Below are 17,545 nucleotides of genomic sequence, written 5' to 3'. Positions count from 1 at the left end.
CTTGAATGGGATCCATGATCTGTCCGCACCTCAAAAAAATAGAACATGTACTATTTCTTTGTGGTGCAGAGGCAAGTAGAGAAACCCTAGGGAAGCACTCCGTAGTGCTTCCGCGAGAGTCCGTGCCTCCGTGAAGTGAATGGGCTCGCATCCGTGATGCGGAGTGCACATGGCGGATCCCCGCAAATTGCGGACCCGCTGTTTGCGGGCTGCAATACGGGAATGGCCGGGCAACAGCCGTATGCATGAGCCCTAATGGTCAGTGAAAAACTGACTAAACTTCAATGTCATCCATGTTGTGTCAGTGGTTTTTCACTGACCCGTAGACTTCAATGGGCGTGTTTGATCCGCATCGCAGACCAAAGTGGTGCATGTCTCGATCAGTGAAATACTACTGATGTGTGAACAGACCCATTAAAATCAATGGGTATGTGTGCTGTCCGCAGAAAATACGGACAGGACATCTGTGAAAAATGGAAATGCGAACAGCGCCTGAGACAAAAGGTAAAATGGCACTTTTCATGCATATTAAACTATCTTTTAGCATATTCCCCCCCACCCCAGCCTCTAATGCCTTATGGCTGTCATTTAACATATCTTTGTAAGTTAACCCTTGGAACACTAGTGTTTTAGACCTAGTGACATAGTACATATGCAAAACTGTCAATTCTAAAGCACTGGTGATGGGGTGGTTAACATTACAAAAGATGTTATTTTTGCTGTGCAGAAAATAGCAGCAATAAAACATTTGTGGCTAGGGGATAAATAGAAAAGTTTATTCCTATTATGCAGACATACAATTAAAATAAATTCTTAGTGGTCAGGGGCTAAAAAAAACACAAATGCACACAGCAGCAAAACAGTTCACGGGTTAATACCTCAAGAACTCAGCACTGTGCTATGGTCACATGACTTTAAAGGTTACATTCACATAGTGTAGTCAAACTGCATTTTTTTGCATTGGTTTTTAAAAACTATGCAGTAAGAATATAGCCCGAAATTGATTTGACCTGGTGCAGTCCAGAAATCACGCTCCGTGTGTGATCGTGATCCTCCATTCTGGACACTCGTCTTTTCTGTCGGCATTATACCGATTTAGACTTAACAACAATATAAAGGCAACACTTTTGGTTTTGCTTCCATTTTGCATGAGCGTGCATGTCTACCAGAGCTGTTGCCCGTGCAATGAATGTTCATTTCTGTAGAAATAAGCCATCTCCAAAGGCGTTTCAGAGAATTTGGCAGTACAACCGGCCTCACAACCGCAGACCACGTGTAACCACACTAGCCCAGGACCTCCATATCCAGCATGTTCACCTCCATGATCGTCTGAGACCAGCCACCCAGACAGCTGCAGCAACTATCGGTTTGCATAACCAAAGAATTTCTGCACAAACTGTCAGAAACCGTCTCAGGGAAGCTCATCTGCATGCTCGTCGTCCTCATCATGGTCTGGACCTGACTGCAGTTTGTTGTCGTAACCGACTTGAGTGGGCAAATGCTCACATTCTATGGCGTCTGGCACGTTGGAGAGGCGTTCTGTTCACGGCTGAGTCCCGGTTTTCACTGTTCAAGGAAGATTGCAGACAGCGTGTGTGGCCACGGGCGTCATGTGGGTGAGCAGTGTGTATGGCCAGGTGTATGTTATGGACAACGAACAGAGGTGCATTTTATTGGTGGCATTTTGAATGCACAGAGATACAGTGACGAGATCCTGAGGCCCATTGTTGTGCCATTCATCCACGACCATCACCTCATGTTGCAGCATGATAATGCATGGCCCCATATTGCAAGGATCTTTACACAATTCTTGGAAGCTGAAAACATCCCAGAGGGATCGCGGAACTCATTCAAGTTAATGTGCTCGCGATTCACATGTGACTGGCCCACGGTTGGTGCCCGTGCGTTGCAGACCGCAATTTGTTGTTGGCAGCACAGCCACAGGGGACACACGTTCGTGTGAAAGAGGCCTACACTGTTTGTGTTTAAACACCATCTCCCCCAGATAAGGCTCCATTCACACATCCCCAATTCCGTTACACATTTTGCGGAACGGAATTGGGGACCCATTCAGGGAGAGGCATTACCAGTAGAAAGAGGGAGGTGCTCATGCCGCTCTACAGAGCACTAGTGAGACCTCACTTGGAGTATTGTGCGCAGTACTGGAGACCATATCTCCAGAAGGATATTGATACTTTGCAGAGAGTTCAGAGAAGAGCTACTAAACTGGTACATGGATTGCAGGATAAAACTTACCAGGAAAGATTAAAGGACCTTAACATGTATAGTTTGGAAGAAAGACGAGACAGAGGGGATATGATAGAAACTTTTAAATACATAAAGGGAATCAACAAGGTAAAAGAGGAGAGAATATTTAAAAGAAGAAAAACTGCTACAAGAGGACATAGTTTTAAATTAGAGGGGCAAAGGTTTAAAAGTAATATCAGGAAGTATTACTTTACTGAGAGAGTAGTGGATGCATGGAATAGACTTCCTGCAGAAGTGGTAGCTGCAAATACAGTGATGGAGTTTAAGCATGCATGGGATCGGCATAAGGCCATCCTTCATATAAGATAGGGCCAGGGGCTATTCATAGTATTCAGTATATTGGGCAGACTAGATGGGCCAAATGATTCTTATCTGCCGACACATTCTATGTTTCTATTCATTTCTATGGGGCCACGCGATGTGCGGCCCCGATCTGGAAATGCGGACCCGCACTTCCGGGTCCGCGTTTCCGTTCCCCCCAAAAAATAGAACATGCCCTATTCTTGTCCGCAATTGTGGACAAGAATAGGCATATTCTATTAGTGCCGGCGATGTGCTGTCCGCAAAATGCGGAACGCACATTGCCGGTGTCCGTGTTTTGTGGATCCACGGCTCCGTGGATCCGCAAAACACAAACGGATGTGTGAATGTACCCTTAGGGACAATTTTTGGAAGCTCTGGAAGATGAAAAAGCATAACACATGCAATGGCGCCTTGTCTTTTTTAACACGCTGTTTGTTAACGCTGTCAAACATGCATTAACCTATAGCTATTTATGTCACTTTGACATTATTTGCTATTGCGTTCAAGAGCTTAGGGAGGGGGGAGGAGTGAAAAAGCAAAAATTCATTAAAATTTTTACAAAAAGGGATAACCTATTTACCTAAAAAAAAATGATGAATCCTAGGAGAATAGAGGGTATTGTATACCAATTTTCAGGGCAGTCAGAGCAACTTTGGTTCAGGTAGCATCGATTCACATCGGAACCAAACTTCAGCAAATCTAAAACTAACCAAATCCCAAAAGGTTCTCTCTTCTGTAATGTACACATCATTTAGTTATATGATTGTGTGATGACATTCCTATATATGCCTTCTTCTATGATCAGTTTCATAATGTAGTGTTTGACATCATTCACATAATCGTATTTTCAATCTGCGTCCAATCTGCATTTTTTACAGCTCACACCTGAACCCATTCATTTCTATAGGGCTGCAAAAAGTCCATGCAGCCTTGTCACAAATTATAGAACATGTCCTATTCTTGTCTGTTTTGCGGACAAGAATAGGCATTTTCACGTGTGGGATGCACATTACCAGTATCCGCATTTTGCGGATCCAAGGTTTGTGGACCATAAAACGAATATGGCCGTGTTACTGTATCCTTAAAGGGAACCTGTCACCTGGATTTTGGGTATAGAGCTGACAACATGGGCTGCTAGATCGTCGCTAGCACATCCACAATATCCAGTCCCCATAGCTCTGTGTGCTTTTATTGTATCAAAAAAACTATTTGATAAATATGTAAATTAGGCAAGTAAGAAGCCCAAGGAGCTGTTACTAACGTTTCCGGAGCCCAGCCACGCCCACTGTGAAGGAGTCCAGCACCGCCCCGCATACTCCGAATCTCCTCCTTGCTCCCCGACGTCACAAAGCTAGAGCGCCGCATCGCGAGATTATGAGGCTCTAGCTTTGTGACGTCGGTAACAAGGAGGAGATTCGGAGGATGCGGGGCGGTGCTGGACTCCTTCACAGTGGGCGGGGCTGGGCTCAGAGTCAGAGAACGCTGGACTCATCTCTCAAGCATGGAGGAGACAGGACTCATCTAAGGTTCATTTACATATATATACAATCGTTTTTTTGACACAAAAAAAGCACACAGAGCTATGGGGACTGGATATTGTGGATGTGCTAGCGGCAATCTAGCAGCCCATGTTGTCAGCTCTATATCCAAAATCCAGGTGACAGGTTCCCTTTAAGCATGTATAAGAAGCTCGTCTGAGTAGAAAACAGAGAAAACATAGCAGGGATTTGCGGGTGAGGGGCGCCCATCGACTTTTTCATTACACCCTGAATTGCTATGTAATATTCATTGGCTGTTTAGTCATGCGCTGCACATCATACTATAGGTGATGAAGTAAGTGCAATATATAGCATATACAAGTGAAAACACTCTCGGTATTTGTTTTACAGTTCTTTTGTACATCTTTGATTAATAGTTACTTGGATCGTATCTTGCATCCACTTAATTATGTCTATATATTGCATGCATCATTTAGTATCTGGACAATATTTGTATGTACAAAGTTTTCCCGGTACAATAATTCAGATGTGGTTAGGCTCTGTATGTCCCCAGCATTGCAGAAACCAATGTTCAGGCTGAGAAAATGTGTTGTTACAGGCCAGCAGATCATAAATTATGTCACAAAGCCTGGAGACCTATGTCATATGATACGGTAAGTACAGTTGGACAAATAGTTTTACCTTAGCAGAAATGAATTGAAAACTATTACCACAGGGCACAAGGGCCAACATCATGAAATCAGTACCCGCTCCAGCGCTCTGTCCAGACTATACTGGAGCACAAATGACTTATCAGAGATTGTGAAACAGCAGTTTTTAGTTTCTATTGCATTCCATGTGTCACTTCTGTCCTGTCACAGATCTTGCACATTATGATGTATGGAAGAGTGCATGTTTATGTATGCACGCATGTCCAAATAGAAGAGCCATAGAAAAAAGTTTCAGCACCATACATATCATACTAAACTTGAGTATGATATCCAGTCTCATCGTGATATCACAGCACAAGCGTCATTGAAAGTCAGTGAAAAAGTAAATTAACATTTTCTTGCCACTGTTACGGAGCCAGGATGAGGAACGCTACATCTGTGTGTGCTGTAGTCAGTTATTTTGTGGTCCTGGAGAACCCCTTTAATAAACTGTAGATCATATTGAACTAAATATACTATACAAATATTGTAACATTCAGTACATTTCCTTCATTTATCTCCTTTTATGCACGATAAAGTGTTGTATTTAGCAACTGGCATTTTCACTTTAAGTGAAGAAATGCTGACACCAGTATTCGAAGAGATATCCAGCCTGTGAAGGTATGCAGTTCATATTGATAGTAAGTACTATACTTACTGCACAGTTCTGATGTCCAGTAAAGTCCAGTGGTGCGACTTCCCCGTATCTCCGAATGGATAGTATACAGACACCAGACTAGCGTTCTTTCCTCTGCTGCAGGTCAGAACTTATTTCAGGTCTTCTGCTCTGTTATATCTTGCCCTGCATGTTTAGACGGCTGTTCCCACAGGGTGAACCACAGACGCACATTACAGGAGGACATGGGTGTTTTGCCGTTCAGTTCGCAGCTCTCTTCTGCAGAGACCAATCTTACAGGCACAAATACATAGTGTAACTCTCCAAGTCAGCAGCCATTACACAGCTCTGCTCCAGAAGTCTACATACTGTAAAGCTCACCAACACCCCCACACACACATACCATCACACGCCATCTAGTGCTTCACAGCATATACATAACTTTTTAGAAGATAAAACTCAGTTTGAAACACCCATTTGACAGCAGATGAAGTGGCTTTTATAGGATATTAGAGAAACTAATGCCAGCGGCAACACCCAATAATTCATCACAATAAAATTTGCACAAGAAACTTTCTGTTACAGTTTGGGTAAGGATTATGCCCAGTATAATATGCAAGAAAAAGACTTTCCTGGAAATGATTAGGATTCTGTGCTGTGAAATAATGTACCGTACGTCACATAAGCACAAAAATAGGTCATCTTTTTCCAGCTACATAGTAGCTAAAGCCGTTCAGTCTGTCATTCTCATAAACTAAGTTACAGTAATGTACGTTACAGTAATATGATCATTCCCTGTATCCAGACGATTGCTATTTGTGAATAATTTGCTATTATCAATTTCATCACAAGAAGGCCTGGGAGCAGTTATGCATGAACTAGTGACAGGGCTGCCGGTGGAGATCATACAGAGAGTGACAGAAGACTACCTCTGACCTCTAAGCTAAGCATCTGGATCACATTAGCTTACTGCCAAAGGGAAATCATCATGTCTTTTCTTTAGAGATTCAATAAGTATTATCCCAAAGCCATAACAGTCTAATTCAACAAATGATTCAATTTACCTATTGTTACTTTTATGGGAAATTATCTGTATATTCTATTTCATATGACATCAGTTTGTCTGTCTATCTGCAGTATTGGCTGTGTCTTTCGTCACAGTTTCTTTCAGCATGTGTCATTTAGTGCCTTGTGTAAATTGAAATAAAACAATAGTCAGAGGTGCACCAAGCCTTTCTGCTTCCCAAGGCAAAAAGTCAAATAGCCCCCCCCCCCCCCTCCAACTAAACGTTAAAGACTTACAATGTTTATACAATGCCTTATATGTTGCATATGTTTTTAATTGGGCACTGGCTACAACCATTGTGGTTGTCGGCTTGTAGGGCGGACAGCCTCTTCAAAGGGGTTCTCTCATCTCAGATTTTGATGGCATATCGCTAGGATAGGCCATAAAAGTCACATACGTGTGAGTCCTACGTACCTCTGAAACTCTCATGTACAGTTGTGTTAAAAATTATTCAACCCCCAATGCTGTAAAGGGTTTTAGGGAATTTAGTGTACATTTGTAATTGTGTTCAGAATTAAATCTTACAAGGACTTTTTAAAGAACCAAATGCAACTAAAATGACATCAATTGTTTTTGTAATACAGTATTAAATGTTTTTTGTTTGTGATTTCTTCATTGACACAATTATTCAACCCCTTAAAGACTACCACTCTTAAGAACAGAGGTTCATTCAAGTGTTTTCGATCAGGTATTGAAAACACCTGTGGATGTCAAGGAGCAGCAATCAAGCATAATAAGCACCAATTAGGCAGATTTAAAAGGACTGTGATACTCAGCTCCTTCTAGACATTTATTGGTGTGTTTGCAAACATGGTGAAGTCAAGAGAATGGTCCAGGAAGACAAGAGAAGAGGTGATTTCTCTTCACAGGAAGGGCAATGGCTATAAGAAGATTGCAAAGATGTTAAACATACCAAGAGACACCATAGGAAGCATCATTCGCAAATTCAAGGCAAAGGGCACTGTTGAAACGCTACCTGGTCGTGGCAGAAAGAAGATGCTGACTTCGACTGCTGTGCACTACCTGAAGCGCAAAGTGGAGAAAAGTCCCCGTGTGACTGCTGAGGAACTGAATAAAGATTTGTCAGATGTGGGTACTGAAGTTTCAGCTCAGACAATAAGGCGCACACTGCGTAATGAAGGCCTCCATGCCAGAACTCCCAGGCGCACCCCCTTGCTGTCTCCAAAGAATAAGAAGAGTCGACTGCAGTATGCCAAAAGTCATGTGGACAAACCACAAAAGTTTTGGGATAGTGTTCTGTGGACTGATGAAACAAAATTAGAACTGTTTGGGCCCATGGATCAACGCTATGTTTGGAGGAGGAAGAACAAGGCCTATGAAGAAAAGAACACCTTGCCTACTGTGAAGCAATCATGCTACTGTGAAGCAATCATGCTTTGGGGCTGTTTTGCTTCTACAGGTACAGGGAAGCTTCAGCGTGTGCAAGGTACCGTGAATTCTCTTCAGTACTAGGAGATATTGGATGAAAATGTGATGCAGTCCGTCACAAACCTGAGGCTTGGGAGACGTTGGACCTTTCAACAGGACAATGATCCCAAGCATACCTCCAAGTCCACTAGAGCATGGTTGCAGATTAAAGGCTGGAACATTTTGAAGTGGCCATCGCAGTCACCAGACTTAAATCCGATTGAGAACCTCTGGTGGGACTTAAAGAAAGCAGTTGCAGCGCGCAAGCCTAAGAATGTGACTGAACTGGAGGCTTTGCCCATGAAGAATGGGCGAAGATACCCGTAGATCGCTGCAAGACACTTGTGTCAAGCTATGCTTCACATTTAAAAGCTGTTATAACTGGAAAAGGATGTTGTACTAAGTACTAAGATTGAATGTCACTTGGGGGTTGAATAAAACTGATAATGATGTGAGCACAGAAAAGGCATTTGTGGTTATTTCATTATAAATGTTATGTTATATTTGTCTGACTTACAAGTGCCTCTTTGATTTAATTGTAAACAAGATGACTGAAATGATCAAAATCATTGTCAAACTGGCCAAAACACTTAATTTCAGTGGGGGTTGAATAATTTTGAACACAACTGTATCTCCAGAACAGGCCTCCCGAATTGTGCATGAGCGGATGCTCTCCATTCACTGCTATTGGAGTTTTGAAAATAACCGAGTAAGCGTGCTTGTCTATTTTCAGAAGTTGCATAGTGGTGAATGGAGAGCGCACCACGCATGCATGGCCAACTCTCCATTCACATCTGTGAGACTGCCGAAAGTATCCAAGCCAGAGCTCAGCTAGTTTTGAATTCTCATACAAGTGATTGTGAATGGAGGATGGCTGCTTGTGCTGTGCTCTCTCTTTCACTTCAGGGGGCACATTCTGGAGACATGAGACCAAGGTGGGACCTACACCAATCTGACTTTGATGGCAAATCCTAGTGATATGCCATAAAAGTCTGTGGACAGCAATGGACAGGTTTATATTTGTAACCTGTAAGTGCAGTGCGCCAGTCCTGCAGGGTGAGCGAATATGAGGTCACAGGGGTAGTTAACAAACTGAGGGTTGTTCTTGGTACTCACAGTTTTTATTTACCCTGGGCAGGCGTACAGCAGTGATGGAGAGGCTGGCACATGAATCCTCTGGGGCACTCTCTGTGTATAGGGACCAGGCCAGGTGATAGGTGAGGTGCCCTGTGTGTTGGAAGTTTAGTGTGCCGGTGACAAGATCCCTTATAGTTCTTGACGCCAGTGCCGGTAACGGTGGCACACCGATTTGTTGTAGGAATAATTGAGGTACACAAAGTTGCAGTGAACCAGAACTTCTTTTTACTGAACAGTTCAACTATATACAGTCCTCAGTTAGTTCCATAGGTATAATGTAGAATACAGGTAGGCTTCATACAAATGGCAGGCAAAGTCTTTGCAAGATATTCAGAGGGTATAACACTTACAGATCAGGCTGTACTTTCCTCACATCCTGTCTGGCTTTCACCAAGGCCCGTATGCCCTATTGCTGGCTTTATCCTTGGGTAGGGAAAACTTCCTCTGGTATAATCCTTTTGCTGTAAATATCCTTCTGCCCTTCAGATTTCTATTTGGCTGGATAAAAGTGGCTCTGCACTGTACTTGGTAAGGTGCTCTATATCCTCAGGAGGTAACTTCTTCCCTTGGATTAACTTCTGAGCTTCTCTTGCTCAGGGACCTCAGGCAGGCTAACCTGAGCTACTTAGCCTCCTGGATTAGACTGAACTAACTCTTTCCTGTCTGGGCCTAACTATATATACTAGGGGGTTCCCTAGCTCCCTCTACAGCTTGGGAGGAGAAATTACACCCCTAACAGGCCTGGTACACAGGAATTAACATGGCATTACACATTACAATGCAATATAAAATACAATAGCAATTCCCCACAGGAGGTGGGACAACATGACCCTTAGTAGTGCCCACCCTTACATAGTGGGACACTACATACCCCGCTACTTTGAGGTTGCCTGAAAGACAAAAATGCAAAGCAGGCATATACAACAAACACTACATTTGCAAGGAAAATATCAGGCAGCTCCGCTGGCAAAGGAACAAGTGTGGTGAAAAGGGGCGTCGTTCTCTTCACACAGGATAATATAGGGAACAGGGGCGCTGACCTGGTACAGCGTATCAGGAATAACCAAGATAGTCCATAATAATAGAATACAAATATGACATAAGTTCCTGGAGGCTCAAAAGAACGAAATGAGTACGTACCCGGGTCTTGTAGACAGTTAAACAGGGGTTTCCCGGGAGGAGTTACTCTGGTCAACAATGTAGTCTCCGAATCTCACAGGTGGGTGCCCCTTAGTAGGCCGCGTGGACCTCCTTACTGGCAGAGGCTCTTCCTGTCTTGGTTTAGGGGGGCCAGAGGAATCCACAGGCTCTGGGGCCCTTTCAGGTATACCCTGGGACAGGTCATCCTGGGGTTGAGGACTAGCAGGAACTGGAGCCGGTACCAGCAAGTTCAACCAGGGTATGAGGAACCAATGAAGTGGCTCCTTGTCATGTAACAGGTTTTCAACAGCCTGCATAGGATCAACAGGTTGGGCTGACGACTCTGGCTCAATGTCCCCTGCTGCAGTTTCTCCTTCTATGCAGGGCTTTAAATGATTCCTGTGTACGATCTGGGAGCCTTTACCTTCCCTGGAAATTTGGTAAATGTGGGTCTCAGCATTAGGAATATCAGTTATGATGTAGGGAGTCCTCTCCCACTTACTGTCCAGCTTGCTGGTTCGGTGGTTATTCTTCAACCACACCACGTCTCCCATAACAAGTGGTTCTGCATGAGCAGCCAGGTCATAGTCTCTCTGCTGCCGCTCTCGGGCACTTTCCATGCGCTCCTGAACAATCTCTTTGGCATTAAGGAGACGTCTTTGATGCTCCACCACCCAATCAGTCTTTGGTAGTGGGTTGATGACATCGGGTACTTGCACGTCCAGGGAGTGGTCAGCAGGCAGCCTCCCTTGACGGCCGAACATCAAATAGAAGGTTGTGTACCCGGTGGAGCAGTGAATGGTATTGTTATACGTATACAGTACATAAGTTGTGGCAGCAGAGTAGGCCAATTACCCCTTGTCTCAGGGGGCACTGTTTTCAACATTTCGATGAGAGTTTGATTAATTTTTTCACAGAGTCCGTTACCTTGCGGATGATAGGCGGTGGTCCGGACCTTCTGGCAGTTATGTAGCAGGCACATCTCCTGGAACAACTGTGATTCAAACGCAGACCCCTGGTCGGTAATGATTCTCTCTGGGCAGCCGTAGGGCAGGAGGAAATGCTTCCAGAACGCTTCCGCCGCAGTCTTGGCTGTCAGGTCCTTCATAGGCACTGCTACAACAAACTTAGTGAAGTGATCAATAATGGTCATGGCATAAGTATAACCTGAGCGACTTGGCTCCAACTTCACATGATCAATGGCAACAAGTTCCAGGGGAGCCTTACTCACGATAGGATGGAGAGGCGCTCTCTGGTCATGGTGTTCACTTCTTCCGACGGCACAGGCAGTACATTCCCGGCACCATTTTTCAATGTCTTCTCTCATCCCAATCCAATAGAACCTTCTGCGAATGGTGGCCTCAGTTTTCTGCACACCGAAATGTCCAGACCAGTTGTGATACATCTCTAATACAAGACTGGCGTCTCTCCGTGGTATGAGGATCTGGTACACCCTATCGCAGGACACGGATACAGGCTCCTTCTTAGCAACAGGCCTTTTTAAAGGAAGAGTTGGTGGCGATGTCTCCACAATTTCAATAGTTCTGGGTCTGCACTCTTCCTGCGGACTCTCTCAGGAGTTCTTCCACTAGTAAGGAAGTCGAGCAGTTCACCGAGGACTCTACTTTCTGACTGGAGCTTAATCCACCTTTCTTGTTCTCCTCTGGACTCAGGATTATTCGGTGGAGAGGGATCAGCAGCTGAGTTATTTTCAATGTGAACATTATCTTGCTGAGCAAACTTGTTGTAAAACGCCAGCATCTCCACCTCTTCCCAGGCATCTTTTGGTTCATCTGGTGCTTCGGTAGTGGGAAGCCGAGACAGGGCATCAGCATTATCATTTGAGCGGTCTGCCCGATATTTCACAGTGAAGTCATAGTTGGCAAGGCGGGAGGCTCATCTTTGCTCCAGAGCCCCTAACTTGGCTGTATTCAGGTGCGCCAGGGGATTGTTGTCAGTGAAGGCGACAAACGGAGTGGCAGCAAGGTAGTCCTTGAATTTTTCAGTCACAGCACACACTAAAGCAAGGAACTCTAGCTTGAAGGAGCTATAATTCTGATCGTTTTTCTCAGCTCCCCTTAGGGATCTGCTGGCGTAGGCAATTACCCTCTCTTTTACTGGCATCCGTATAGAGGTGAAACGGCTTCTGATAATCCGGGTAACCCAGGACAGGGGGTTCAGTCAGCTTCTTCTTTAGTAGATGGAAGGCAATCTCCCGTTCTTCATTCCATTCAACAGGGATAGGAGTCTTTGGACTCTTTTTGGGATGCCCCCTCAAAAGTTCCTGGATCGGATCCGCAATCTGTGCAAAATGCGGGATGAAGCGTCTGTAGTTTCCTGCAAAACTGAGGAAACTTCTTACCTCTTTCACAGTGGTAGGAGTAGGCCAATCATGGACAGCAGCAAGTTTATCAGGATCAGGCTGGACTCCTTCTGCACTAACAACGTGTCCCAGATACTTTACCGCTGGTTTCAGCAGATGGCACTTGGACGGCTTGATTTTAAGGCCATATTTAACGAGGACTTGAAACACTTCAGCCAGATGTTTTAAATGATCCTCATATGTCTTGGAGTAGATAATGACGTCATCCAAGTATAGCAATACAGTCTCAAAGTTCTTATGGCCTAAACAACGCTCCATCAACCGCTGGAATGTCCCTGGAGCATTACACAGTCCGAAAGACATGTAGTTAAATTAAAACAGGCCCATAGGCGTAGTGAAAGTGGTCTTTTCCCGGTCTTCCGGGGCCATAGGCACCTGCCAGTATCCACTGGTTAAGTCCAGAGTCGAGAAGTAGGCTGATGACCCCAGGGCGGTCAAAGACTCTTCAATGCTTGGCAACGAATAAGCGTCTTTGTGGGTGATTTGATTCATTTTTCTATAGTCCACGCAGAATCTAATGCTTCCATCTTTTTTACGAACAAGAACTAGGGGCGCAGCCCAGGGACTATGACTGTCCCGGATTATATTAGAGTCCTTCATTTCCTGTATCATCTCTTTTACGGACTGATAGGTAGTAGGTGGTATGGGTCTGTATCTCTCCTTGATAGGAGGAGGAGAGCTAGTAGGTATGGTGTGTTTGATTACACTGACCTCTCCATAGTCTGTGGAGTGCTTGCTAAAGGCCTGGTGGTGCTCCTTCACCAGATTCAGGACTCCCTCTATTTGATCCTTTGGGGTGGATTCGTTCCCCACATGAAGTTCCTCCCACCAGGATACTGAAGAGGCTCTGGCAGAGACGCTGCTGCTCTGTGTGGTTTGAAACGTCTCCGTGGCAGGCAGACGGATAACATCCTGGAAGGATACCTGAAAAAGCTGAGCAACAGGGCAGTGCTTAGAGAGAGCAACAGGGTGATCACTGAAATTAATCAAACGGACAGGCACTTTACCTTGCGATACGGTCACCAGGCTCTTGGCTGCTCGCACGAAGGGATGATTTTCCATTTGGATAGGCTCCACCAGGGCTTGATAGTCTTGGCCCTGGATCCCTAGTACAGCACGGCACCACAAAATGACTCTTTTAGAAGCAGGTGAAGCTGAGGGTATGGATTGGTTCAGGGCCTCAAGTACCTCAGAGTAACAATTTTTAAAGACATTGGTCCCTAAGATCACGGGGTGTCCCCCTTTATCTCCGGCTTGCACCACAATCACACCTCGCTGTGGTAAGGTGGCTTCTCGCTTCTCGCTGTGGTAAGGAGGCTAGGTTCCCAGTACCCATGGACTTTCACCGGCTTGCCGTTGCTAGCAATGATTTCCAGCCAGGATAAAGTCCAAAAAAGCACCATTGGGGTGTTGGGCCTACAGCATCCTCAGCTGGCCCTTTAAGTGTTCAGTGTTTACACCCGCAATGAACTGCTCTCTCAGAGTCCGGTCTTGGTCCTCAGCCTCCCGGGGGTCCACCTGGACCACGGCCCTCAGGGTCTCTTGCAGGGACAAAGCAAAATCACGGAGTGACTCACCGGACTGTTGCTTTCTGCTGAAAAATTGCATCTTAACTTCCGACACCGTCCTAGCTTCAAACGTGGTGCCGAGTCGATCAAAGATCTGTCCCATATAATTTTTTTCGGAGCTGGGCCATGACATGACTTCCCTGCGGGCGGCCCCTTCTAACTGCGCTAAGAGGATCTCCATCTGTTGCTCCGCGGAGATAGGATAGAGCCGGAATAAGGCCATGATCTGGTCTTTAAAGTCTTTCAGTTTGTGGGCTTCCCCGGAGTATCGCGGGTCCCAGGGGGCCCTGAAATAATATGGCATGGTCAGCGGCATCAGACTGGATGCTGCCGCAGCGGCGGGCGCCCTGTTCTCACCTGCGTGAATTACAGAAGGTTCATTGGCGGCCACCTGCCCCGTTCCCTCAGGTGCGGACATGGCGTGGTCTATGGGGACAAGTTCTGTAGGCAGACTCATGCTGGACTTCACTTTCTTAGGCCGTTACTAAGATATTTATCTCACCCAGCATGGGTAAATGTAAAATGACACCCCAAAGCACATTGCCCAACTTCTCCTGAGTACGGAGATACCACATGTGTGACACTTTTTTGCAGCCTAGGTGGGCAAAGGGGCCCACATTCCAAACAGCACCTTTCGGATTTCACCGGCCATTTTTTACAGATTTTGATTTCAAACTACTTACCACACATTTGGGCCCCTAGAATGCCAGGGCAGTATAACTACCCCACAAGTGACCCCATTTTGGAAAGAAGACACCCCAAGGTATTCCGTGAGGGGCATGGCGAGTTCCGAGAATTTTTTAATTTTTTGTCACAAGTTAGCGGAAAATGATGGGTTTTTTGTTGGTTTTTTTTCTTACAAAGTTTCATATTCCACTAACTTGTGACAAAAAAATAAAAACTTCCATGAACTCACTATGCCCATCAGCGAATACCTTGGGGTGTCTTCTTTCCAAAATGGGGTCACTTGTGGGGGCCCCTAGAATCCCAGGGCAGTATAACTACCCCACAAGTGACCCCATTTTGGAAAGAAGACACCCCAAGGTATTTCGTGATGGGCATAGTGAGTTCATGGAAGTTTTTATTTTTTGTCACAAGTTAGTGGAATATGAGACTTTGTAAGGAAAAAAATAAAATAAAAAATCATCATTTTCCGCTAACTTGTGACAAAAAATATATATTTCTAGGAACTCGCCATGCCCCTCACGGAATACCTTGGGGTGTCTTCTTTCCAAAATGGGGTCACTTGTGGGGTAGTTATACTGCCCTGGCATTCTGGGGGCCCTAATGTGTGGTAAGTAGGTAAATGACCTGTGAAATCCGAAAGGTGCTCTTTGGAATGTGGGCCCCTTTGCCCACCTAGGCTGCAAAAAAGTGTCACACATGTAATATCGCCGTATTCAGGAGAAGTTGGGCAATGTGTTTTGGGGTGTCTTTTTACATATACTCATGCTGGGTGAGAGAAATATCTCGGCAAAAGACAACTTTTACAATTTTTTATAGAAAGTTGGCATTTGACCAAGATATTTATCTCACCCAGCATGGGTATATGTAAAATGACACCCCAAAACACATTGCCCAACTTCTCCTGAGTACGGCGATACCACATGTGTGACACTTTTTTGCAGCCTAGATGCGCAAAGGGGCCCACATTCCTTTTATGAGGGCATTTTTAGACATTTGGATCCCAGACTTCTTCTCATGCTTTAGGGCCCCTAAAATGCCAGGGCAGTATAAATACCCCACATGTGACCCCATTTTGGAAAGAAGACACCCCAAGGTATTCAATGAGGGGCATGGCGAGTTCATAAAATTTTTTTTTTTTTGACACAAGTTAGCGGAAATTGATTTTTTTTTTTTCTCACAAAGTCTCCCTTTCCGCTAACTTGGGACAAAAATTTCAATCTTTCATGGACTCAATATGCCCCTCACGGAATACCTTGGGGTGTCTTCTTTCCGAAATGGGGTCACATGTGGGGTATTTATACTGCCCTGGCGTGAGAAGAAGTCTGGAATATAAATGTCTAAAAATTTTTACGCATTTGGATTCCGTGAGGGGTATGGTGAGTTCATGTGAGATTTTATTTTTTACACAAGTTAGTGGAATATGAGTCTTTGTAAGAAAAAAAATAATAATAATTTCCGCTAACTTGGGCCAAAAAAATGTCTGAATGGAGCCTTACAGGGGGTTGATCAATGACAGGGGGGTGATCAATGACAGGGGGGTGATCAGGGAGTCTATATGGGGTGATCACCCCCCTGTCATTGATCACCCCCCTATAAGGCTCCATTCAGATGTCCGTATGTGTTTTGCGGATCCGATCCATGTATCAGTGGATCCGTAAAAATCATACGGACATCTGAATGCAGCCTTACAGGGGGGTGATCAATGACAGAGGGGTGAAAAATGACAGGGGGTGATCAGGGAGTCTATATGGGGTGATCACCCCCCTGTCATTGATCACCCCCCTATAAGGCTCCATTCAGATATCCGTATGTGTTTTGCGGATCCGATCCATGTATCAGTGGATTCGTAAAAATCATACGGACATCTGAATGCAGCCTTACAGGGGGGTGATCAATGACAGGGGGGTGATCAATGACAAGGGGGTGATAAATGACAGGGGGGTGATCAGGGAGTCTATATGGGGTGATCACCCCCCTATAAGGCTCCATTCAGACGTCCGTATGTGTTTTGCGGATCCGATCCATGTATCCGTGGATCTGTAAAAAACATACGGACATCTGAATGCAGCCTTACAGGGGGGTGATCAATGACAGGGGAGTGATCAATGACAGGGGGGTGATCAGGGAGTCTATATGGGGTGATCACCCCGCTATAAGGCTCCATTCAGACGTCCGTATGTGTTTTGCGGATCCGATCCATGTATCAGTGGATCCGTAAAAAACATACGGACATCTGAATGCAGCCTTACAGGGGGGTGATCAATGACAGGGGGGTGAAAAATGACAGGGGGGTGATCAGGGAGTCTATATGGGGTGATCACCCCCCTATAAGGCTCCATTCAGACGTCCGTATGTGTTTTGCGGATCCGATCCATGTATCCGTGGATCCGTAAAAAACATACGGACATCTGAATGCAGCCTTACAGGGGGGTGATTAATGACAGGGGAGTGATCAATGACAGGGGGGTGATCAGGGAGTCTATAGTCTATATGGGGTGATCACCCCCCTGTCATTGATCACCCCCCTATAAGGCTCCATTCAGATGTCCGTATGTGTTTTGCGGATCCGATCCATGTATCCGTGGATCCGTAAAAAACATACGGACATCTGAATGCAGCCTTACAGGGGGGTGATCAATGACAGGGGGGTGATCAGGGAGTCTATATGGGGTGATCACCCCCCTGTAAGGCTCCCTTCAGATGTCCGTATGTGTTTTGCGGATCCGATCCATGTATCCGTGGATCCGTAAAAAACATACGG

At 45.2% G+C, this 17,545-nt stretch overlaps 1 protein-coding gene across 1 annotated transcript in view; it reads right to left on the bottom strand.

Moving 5' to 3' along the window:
- MDFIC (MyoD family inhibitor domain containing) overlaps positions 1-5,769 on the bottom strand; it is a 186,767-nt gene extending 180,998 nt beyond the window's left edge. Inside the window, exon 1 of the mRNA XM_040411296.1 lies at positions 5,418-5,769. The gene's annotated coding sequence lies outside the window, so the exon portion shown is untranslated. The remainder of the gene's footprint in view (positions 1-5,417) is intronic.
- Positions 5,770-17,545: the final 11,776 nt, after the last annotated feature.

Source organism: Bufo bufo, chromosome 1, assembly GCF_905171765.1.
Source record: "Bufo bufo chromosome 1, aBufBuf1.1, whole genome shotgun sequence".
Taxonomy (NCBI): Eukaryota; Metazoa; Chordata; class Amphibia; order Anura; family Bufonidae; genus Bufo; species Bufo bufo.
The sequence above is the reverse complement of the archived record's forward strand: the minus strand, read 5'-3'. Positions and strand labels throughout refer to the sequence as shown.